Consider the following 10,248-nt stretch of genomic DNA (forward strand, 5'->3'; position numbering starts at 1 on the left):
TTGGGGTGCTGGTTAGCAGTTTGGGTGAGGTGTAGTATGATGAATATCTCAAAGAACTTTTACTATGTGCTCAGTTATGCTCACTACAATGTCAGGTATTATTCAGAATTAATTTTAAAAGCCCTTTTAAAACACAACAATAAAAAGACAAATAAAGTTAAAAATGGACGAAGGATTTGAATAGACAGTTCTCCAGAGAAGATATACAAATGGCCAATAAGCATAAGAAAAGATGCTCAACATCATTAGTCATCAGGGAAACGCAAATCAAAACCACGATGAGATTTCAGTTCACACCTACTAGGGTGGGCATAAGCAAAAAGGCAGACATCGAAAAGTGTTAGTGAGGATGTGGAGAATGTAGAATGGTGCAGACACTATGGAAAACTCTGGCACTTTCTCAAAAATTGAAAAAGAGTTAACATTTGACCCAGCAATTCTACTCCTAGATAAATATCCAAGAGAACTGAAAACATATACCTACACGATAACTTGTACACATATGTTCACAGAAATATTATTCATAATAGCCAAAAAAAGTGGAAACAACCCAAATGTCCATCAACCGTTTAATGGATAAACAAAAGGTGACATATCCATTCCTTTCTGCCACAAAAGAATGAGGTATTCATAAATGCTACAACATAGGCGAGCCTTGAAAACACTATGAGCGAAAGAAGCCAGACACAAAAGACCATGTATCATATGATTCCATTTATATGAAATTTGCAGAGTAGGCAAATCCATAGAGACAGAAAATAATTAGTGGTTTCCAGGGACTAAGGGGAGCAGAAAGTGTTCTGGAATTAGATAGTGGTGATGGTTGTACAAATTTGTGAATATGCTAAAAAAAAAAAAACCTTTTAAAAGTGAATTTTAAGGTATGTGAATTCTATCTCAATGAAGCTGTTATTTTAAAAAAAAGTTCTTTGCCTTTCAGTAATTGAACACTTAATAAAAGTGATTACTATAGTTAGCTCTTAGATATTTTCAATTATGGAAAGAAAAACACAAAAACCCACCCGAAAATCGAGTAGTTGAATAGAGTCAAATACCACGTAAACAGCCTTCAACTCAGTGCAGATAACACAAGCTGTCACATTTTGGGTGGAGAGAAAATGGAAGTCTCTTTCTTGGGGAAATTATACAGGAGGAATAAAATGATTATTGGCCACACCATGCTTTCTTCTTCCTTTCCAGCAATGACCGTCACAGTGGACAGCGTGTTGGCTGCTTTTGGTGCCCAAGAAGCCACTTAGACCACTTATGTCTACCAGGCTGTCAACAGAACCAACAAATCCTTAAAAAAAAAAAAGACCTAGAATCTGAAAAAATCAAGGCATGTTCAATACCCACATGATATCCCTAAGTAAACAAACTTTTCATTATGGAAAAATATCAAACAATATAATGAAACCCACAAACGCATCACCAGCTTCAACAATTATCAGCTGACAGTCAATCTTCTCTCACCCTTTCCCTCATTTACCTCTGTCCCCCGATATTATTGAGAAGCAAAGCTCATATATTATATCGTCTTATCCAGAAGTACCTCAGTGTGTCCCTCTAAAAGATAACCCTTAAAAAAACCCCACAAAATACGTTCAAATTTCCCTTACTGTCTTACAAACTTTTAAAGAAACAGCTTGCGGGCTTCCCTGGTGGTGCAGTGGTTGAGAGTCCGCCTGCCGATGCAGAGGACACGGGTTCGTGCCCTGGTCCGGGAAGATCCCACGTGCCGCGGAGCGGCTGGGCCCGGGAGCCACAGCAGCTGAGCCTGCGTGTCCGGAGCCTGTGCTCTGCAACGAGAGAGGCCACGGCAGTGAGAGGCCTGCCTACCACTAAAAAAAAAAAAAAAAAAAAAAAAAAAGAAACAGTTCGCATAATGTCCTTTTTAATTGTTATCTCCATTCTCCATGGATACATGAAAACATGAATAGCAATGATCACTATTTACAGCAGCAGCTATTTTGTGCCCGACAGTTTACTGGGGGCTTTCCACATATTAACCAACATAATTCTTGCATCAATCACACGGAACACCACCCGTGTCCCATCCCCCAGCTCAGGGAGATTAATTAACCTGACCAAGGGTCAAGCTGGCTGACCCAACCTCTGTTTCCCACTCATGATTCTCCCTGGCCTGCCTTTATTCTAGGGCTGTGCTGTTCAGTAGTATAGCCACTAGCTACATGCAAAGAATTTCAAAGATTTAGTAGGCAAAAAAGAATGTAAACCATCTCATTAGTAAAGTTTAGATTAAAATGATCATATTTTGGATGTATTGGGTTAAGTAAAATCTATTGTTGAAATTTCACCTGGTTTGTCCTTAGTTTTTTCAATCATGGTAAAATACACATAACATAAAGCTGACCATCTTGACCATTTTTAAGCGTACAGCTCAGTAGCGTTAAGTACATTCACATTGTTGTGCGATGAATCTCCAGGACTCTTTCCATCTTGCAAAACTGAAACTTGGTCCCCATCAAACAACAGCCCCCCATTTCCCTCTATCCCCAGCCCGGGGCAACCACCGTTCTACTTTCTGTCTCTATGAATTCAATTATTTTAGGTACCTCATATGAGAGAAATCATACAGTATTTATCTTTTTGTGACTGGCTTATTTCACTATCATAATGTCCTCAGGGTTCATCTATGTTGTGACATGTGTCAGAATTTCCTTCCTTTTAAAGGCTGAATAACAGTCCATTGTATGTACATACCATGTTTTGCTTACCCATTCATCTCTTGGTGGACATTTGGGTTATTTCCACCATTTGGCTATTGTGAATAGTGCTGCTATGAACATGGGTGTACAAATATCAAGACCCTATTTTTGATTCTTTTGAATGTATACTCAGAGTGGAACTGCTAGATGATATAGCGGTTCTATTTTTAATTTTTTGAGGAACCTTCGTACTGTTTTCCATACGGCACCACTTTACCTTCCCACCGACAGCATACAAGTGTTCCAGTTTCTCCAAATCCTTGGCAAAATTTATTTTTCTTTCTTTCTTTTTTTAAATAGTAGCCATCCGAGTAGGTGTGAGGCTCTCTACCTTTTTTTACTATGACTAGTAGAAAATATGTGGCTCACATTATGTGTCTATTGGACAGCAGTGCTGGAAAAGAAAGATAAAACTTGATTTTCTAGCCTCCTTTGCAGGTAAAGGTAGCCATGGGACATCATTCTGGCCAACGAGGTGTGAGCGCAAGTCTGCTGCTGCCACTTCTGCTCCTTCCTCCTTTTTCCTGCCTGTAACGCAGAGTCGGGACCCAGTTGTCTTGCGACCAAGAAGTGACAGAAACGAGGCTGAGGGTGCTGGGACCGAGAGATGAAAGGGTATGGATCCCTGATGTGTCACTGCATCAGCCCATGTATACCTCTAGACCACTTACCACGTGAGACCAATAAGCCCTCCTCTCTTTAAACTACCTTTAGCTCTTTCTGTGATTGTTAGTTGCAGCCAAACACTTCTCTCATGGGATCACTCCTAAGTGGTGCAGCTGGGACCTGAACATGTGTCTGTCTGTCCTCCCAGACCTGTGGTCCCTCTACCTCTGCCCCCCATTGCAAGGAATGGGTTCACTTTACACACAAAAATTTACAAGTTAGGATGTCCACTGCTGTATTGTTTAAGGTAGAAAAGCCTAGATGGTCAACAATAGGGGATTCAAGAAATTCTGTAAACCATCGAATGGAATCCTTGCAATAATTAAAATGTTTTCGAAGACTATTTTATGATAGGGAAAGGTATTTAGGCTCTATTACAAAAAGTGGAGGTCACAAAATAGTATGCTTCCAATTTTGTAAAATAATGTGTAAGTGTGAATAGCCAGAACGTCGAGAGGTAGAACTATGCATAACTTTGTCTTCTTATGTAGGCTTCGTCTACACCTTCCAAGATTTCAAAAGTAAGCGTGTATTTGTAACTAGGAAAAATAAAGCAACACATTAAAAAAAATAAGACTTCATCGCCAAGGTGAATGGATCATTTCTTTGTCGGGAATCTGATATGCCTTCTTTGTGTTGTCTTTGTGTTGTCTTTCCTGAGGCTTACCAACAGCTGGAGGAGGGGACATGGAGCTGGAAGGGCATGTGATGGGGAGGAGGGGTGCTGAATGAGAGCTTCTGAGACAAAGATTCTCGCGCTGCTGCGGCTGTCCCACGTCTTGGCTTTCCCTGGGAGCCCACAAGCTTGGCATCTGCCCCCAGGTTCTGGGTAAGGGTTCCAGGGTTGGTGGCTTCTGATGCTGGCCGTCCATGGTTCCTCTTAATTAAAATGCACCATCCACATAACACAGTAATGGAATTAGAAGGCAATTCCTCCCTCAAATGGGCTGCGGTCAAGCCTGTGCAAACAACTTGTGTTTTGTTCCACTTTGATTCAGCCTAATGTGTTGGTAAAAGGGTCCATTCCTGAGATGTTTTGTACTTAATTACGTATGAACGTGGCAGAAAGCGGAGGTCCCTAACAACATGCTCATTGTTGATTAAGTGAGCATCCGAATGGGCAATCAATAATTTACTAAAATATTTAAAATACCTCCTGGCTTCCTGAGATGGGAAGAGTATGGCTCGCATGTGGTCCTTTGTTGTCTGCTCTGCAGGTGGAGGTCCCCCTGGCTTCCTAGTCTCTCTGCCTCTAGGCTTGACCACTTCTGCAGTTAGAGAATGGACTTTCAAACACAGATCTAATCTCCACACATCACACCTCCACTTAGAACTGTCTATTGAACTATCTTACCTCTACCCCTCCCCCACCCCAACTGCACCTGATTAGCCCCTAGTCACCTCGGCAGGCTTTGCCCAGGCCTCCCCTCTGCAGGAAGACGCTGTGACCACCCTCTCTAAGGCCTCCAAAATTCTCCATTCATGTCTCTTACCCCACACGTGAACCTGCTAGGCTGTGAGTGAACGCCATGAGGACAGGAATGTGCTCTATTTGGATCCTTATTTAATGCTTTCACTCAGTGGATGTCTCCAGGTAAATGAATGCGTTGGGAGTGCAGGAACCCTGGTGCAGTGCTTGTGATCGGCATTAAAGGCAAACGATTCTCTCCCTTTCTCCACTCTTGAATTAATAAAAAGTTTCTCTAATCTTACACGCCTGATGGTTAGCTCTGGGGGCCATCCCACTTCCTTATTCTCTAGATGCAAGAACTAAGGTTCAGAAGGGTTAACTGAGAGACCCCAGTGGGGCCGAGCCTGGGCTGATTTCCTGACCTCCAGGAATCCTCTTTGTCCTTGGGATCACTTTGGTCCCCATCATCACTGTTATCATCATCATCACTGTGTCAAAATCATGAGAAGCAGGAAATAAGAGGAAAACAGGAGCGGGGGTAGCTTCAGAAGAGACCAAAAGAGGATTCTTTACCAAACTTGCTTAAATTAATTATAGTAAACCTGGTTCGAAGCAATTTAAAACTTTACCAAACTTGCTTAAATTAATTATAGTAAACCTGGTTCTAAGCAATTTAAAAATGACTGGTGCCCTGAGCCTTAAACAGATGAATAGGGAAGAACACATAACCTACTTCAGATATTTTCAGTGATATTTATCAGGCTAGGCTGGGCCTGGTTTTACCATTGGCTCCCCAGATGTTTAGCAAAATGTTGAGCACATTCATTATCTGTATTTGTTGAACGACCAACTTGAATGCCTACCGTGTCCCCAGAACCGTGTGCTGCCTCAGTGTAATCCTCAGGGCCACCCCCAAGGTCTTAGGCCTTGTGCCACATTGACTACGACAGGTGGCTCAGTTCCGCTGTGGCTTATCCAAGGAAAAGTTGGTTTTAAATCTATCTGGTGACATTCTGCCCAACCGTCCAATGCAGTGCTCCTTAATAATTATTAATTGATGAGGGTGCTTTCTCAGTCTGAATGCTTAACACATGCTCTCTGAATATGATGGGAGTCGCAGCATATTTTAATTAAATCCAACTTTAATTTAATTCAACAACTTTAATCCTGATTGCTCATTCTAATACGCCTGAGCTGCTAGCACCAAGCTAATGGCTTGTTCGTTCTGGAAGGTATTAGTAGCAGGGTGCTGCCTTTCACCCAAACATAAGATCATAATAATTAAAGTCTGATATGTCTCAAAATGAACTCCTTTGAAGTAATTTTTATCCCACAAACACACAAAGATGCAAGCATATATGTGCCAACATTCTCCAGAATTTACAACACCTTAGAGAAAATCTGTCCATTCCTTTCCATAATGAAAAGTTTTTTGTTGATGTGATGAAAGACTCCTTACTAGGTTCAGGGGAAATGTATATTTCCCCTGATCAATTTCTGAGTTTCCCAGAAGAGCAGAGCCCAAGAGAAACCCTGAAAACTAATGACCATGTGAGCAGAGCGTATTTGTACTTTATTGTGCCAATCAGAGTATAAACCACTGAATCAGAGAATGAGACAAAGGAAAATCGAATTGTCTGTATGTGTGTGTGTCGGGGTGGGTGGCAGGAGGAAGGCTGAGCAGGAAGGAGAGGTGGTATCTGAGTACACAAAGAGATGAAATAATTTGAAGAGAGGATCTAAGAAGCAAATTTAACATATTGGGTTAACTCGCTGCTTTCAGAGGGAACATCTATTGTGCCCAAGGCATTGGAGACCTGATGGTTACAAGTTAGCTGCCAGCCGTCCTCCCATGGTGTTTGCCTTAGAGCATGATTCTAACCAGAGGTTCATGCTTGGGCTTTATTGGGGGCTGTGAACCCCCTGAAATTGTATGCAAAACTTCGTGTTTATAGATACAGTGGCTGTGGGCAGAAATAGACTGGTACAGTTCCCACCCCACCACCCCGGGGGAAAAATATACAGCAGGAATCACATTCTCTAAGCCTTCAGGTGAGTAAAAACATGATAATGGAGTTAGCCTTCTCTACTCTTCCCCTAGAAAGAATGAATGAACTGAAGCCACAACCAAAACAAGCCAACAGACACGGATACTTTACTTTTGAAAAGTTAAAAAATATTTTCTACAGAAACCTTAAAGAAATAAAAACAACCCCCCTGCACTACAAAGGAGATAAGAAAAGGCCATTAAAAATAGTGAATTATAGGGCTTCCCTGGTGGTGCAGAAGTTGAGAGTCTGCCTGCTGATGCAGGGGACACAGGTTCGAGCCCCGGTCCGGGAAGATCCCACATGCCACAGAGTGGCTGCTGAGCCATGGCTGCTGAGCCTATGTGTCTGGAGTCTGTGCTCTGCAACGGAAGAGGCCACAACAGTGAAAGGCCCGCGTACCGCCAAAAAAAAAAAATAGTGAATTATAGGACACAGTTTACTGACAAGCTCTTGGCAACAGGGTCATGTCATTAGAGATAATTTGAATAGATCTCTTGCTAATTCTTTCTTGATTCTGTGCAAAGAATCTTCAAGTGGGGGATGGGAGCAGATGTCACAGCCCCATCAGAAACTCTCAGCACATCCTCCTAACAGCTATGATCTTCTGAGTGATTATTATATGCCGAACAATATTTCAAAAGCTTTGACTGCAAGGTGTTATAAACCCCACAGCTATTTTATAAGAAAAGTTATTATTACTAGACCTATTTTACAGATGGGAAAACTGAGGCTCAGTGAGGCTCAGTGACTTGTTTAAAATTCCACACCTAGAAGTTTCCTGCTATCTCTACCCTTTCTCCTTAGGAAACATTGTAAATGGCCACACTAGAAAAGTGAGGTATATGTCAGAAAATGAAAGCAACTCTATAAACCCAAGGCAATAAAACACCTTTCTTTCTTATGAGACTACTAATTCATTTTAATGGTATTTAAATTTAAACACTCATGGAGAGCAACATCAGAGCCCAGTTTCTGAGCAGAATTTATCTTTAGTGTTCCAGAACTGGCGAATTTTAATTGAGGGAGTGTGAGGGGAGTGAGGTTGGGGAAGAGTGGCAGAATGATTAAGGAAGTGGGGGCTTGAGATAAACTACAGAATTTCAAAATCCTGGTCTGCACAGCCTGGTGGAACTGAAGGCTTTTCTTGCCACCTAGATCGTGTTTACACCTTCCATGCCCCTTATCGATGGCCATTGAAAACAAAGTATTTTGATACAATTTCAGACTTACAATTGCAAGAATAGTACAAATAATTTCTGTATACTCCTCATCCGGTTTCCACAACTGTTAGTATTTTACCTAACAGTTAAACAGTTATTTTACGGTGCTTTATCCTTCTCTCTCTAAATAAACATATCCATACTATTTTCTTTTTTATGCAGACATAACAATGCTCCTTTATGCCCTTCAGGGTATATTTCCCCCAAAACAAGGATATCCTCTTCCATAACCACAATACAATGAACAAAATCATGACATCATCACCTATAAAATACTATGAGCTAATTTACAAAACTTATTCAGATTTCACCAATTGTCTCAATCGGGTCAGCAAAAGAAAATCCCAGCTCATGGGATGCATTTTGTGTGTGTGTGTGTGTGTGTGTGTGTGTGTGTGTGTGTGTGTGTGTGTGTGGTACGTGGGCCTCTCACTGTTGTGGCCTCTTCCGTTGCAGAGCACAGGCTCCGCACGCGCAGGCTCAGCGGCTATGGCTCACGTGCCCAGCTGCTCCGCGGCACGTGTGATCCTGCCGGACCGGGGCACGAACCCATGTCCCCTGCATTGGCAGGCAGACTCTCAACAACTGTGCCACCAGGGAAGCCCCATGGGATGCATTCTTTAGTCTCCTTTAATTTGGGACTGCTCCTCTGTCTCTCTTGGTCTTTCGTGACACAAGTGTTTTGTGAGTAAGTATAGGTCAATAGTTATTTTGTCTAAAGTCTTTGAGTTTGTCAGATGTCAGTTTTTTTGTTTTTTTTTTTAAAGACAAGCACACATTTATTTGACAGGTTTTAGAGGCGTTAACTCAGAGAGCTGACCATGCCAATTCATTATTCTGGAGAATATCTAACGGATTACACTCATGGCTTCTCAAGGAAACATGGAAGCCATTCACTCGGTTGTTAAGCTCTTTCACTCATCTGTGATTTTTTTTTAACAATTTTATTGGAGTATAATTGCTTTACAATGTTGTGTTGGTTTCTGCTTTATAACAAAGTGAATCAGCTATACGTATACATATATCCCCATATCTCCTCTCTCTTGCGTCCCCCTCCCACCCTCCCTATCCCACACCTCTAGGTGGTCACAAAGCACTGAGCTGACCTCCCTGTGCTATGCAGCTGTTTCCCACTAGCTATCTATTTTACGTTTGGTAGTGTATATATGTCAATGCTACTCTCTCACTTCGTCCCAGCTTACCCTTCCCCCTCCCCGTGTCCTCAAGTCCATTCTCTACATCTGCGTCTTTATTCCTGCCCTGCCCCTAGGTTCATCAGAAACTTTTTTTTTTTATTCCATATATATGTGTTGGCATACAGTATTTGTTTTTCTCTTTCAGATGTCAGTTATTTTGTCCAATGTCTTTGAGTTTGTCAGATGTCCTGATCAGACTCAGGTTTTGCATTTTTGGCAGGAATATCACAGAAGTCATGTTGTGCTCTCCTCAGTGGATCATATCAGGGGGTGGTTTGTCCTACACTGGTGACGTTGACCTTGATCTCTTTTAAGGGTAGTGTCAGCCAGGTTTCTCCACTATGAAGTCACTATTACCTATTACCTTTACATTACTGAATTAAATTCTTTCATGGTAAAATATACATAACATATACATACATAAAATTACCATTTTAACCATTTTACCATTTAACCATTTTAAGTGTTCGGTTCTGTAGCATTAAGTGCATTCACACTGCTGTGCTACCGTCACCACCATCCATGGAACTTTTTCATCTTCCCCAATTGAAACTCTGTTCCCTTTAAACACTGATTCCCCATCCCCACTCACATAGCGCCTGGCACCCACAATTTTACTCTCTGTTTCTATGAATTTGACTCTTCTAGGTACCTCATATAAGTGAAATCATACAGTATTTATCCTTTTCTGTCTGACTTATTTCACTTAGTATAATGTCTTTAAGGTTCACACATGTTGTAGCATGTGTCAGAATTTCCTTCCTTGTTTTTAAAAAATATTTATTTATTTGACTGTGCTGGATCTTCGCTGCGGCATGTGGGATCTTTAGTTGTGGCATGCGGGATCTAGTTCCCTGACCAGGGATCAAACCCTGGCCCCCGGCATTGGGAGTGCCGATGGAGTCAACCCCTGGACCACCAGGGAAGTCCCAGAATTTCCTTACTTTTTTTTTTTTTTTTTTTTTTTTTTTGCAT

This window comes from Lipotes vexillifer, unplaced genomic scaffold (genome assembly GCF_000442215.2).
Source record: "Lipotes vexillifer unplaced genomic scaffold, Lipotes_vexillifer_v1.1 scaffold149, whole genome shotgun sequence".
NCBI classification, from domain to species: Eukaryota; Metazoa; Chordata; class Mammalia; order Artiodactyla; family Lipotidae; genus Lipotes; species Lipotes vexillifer.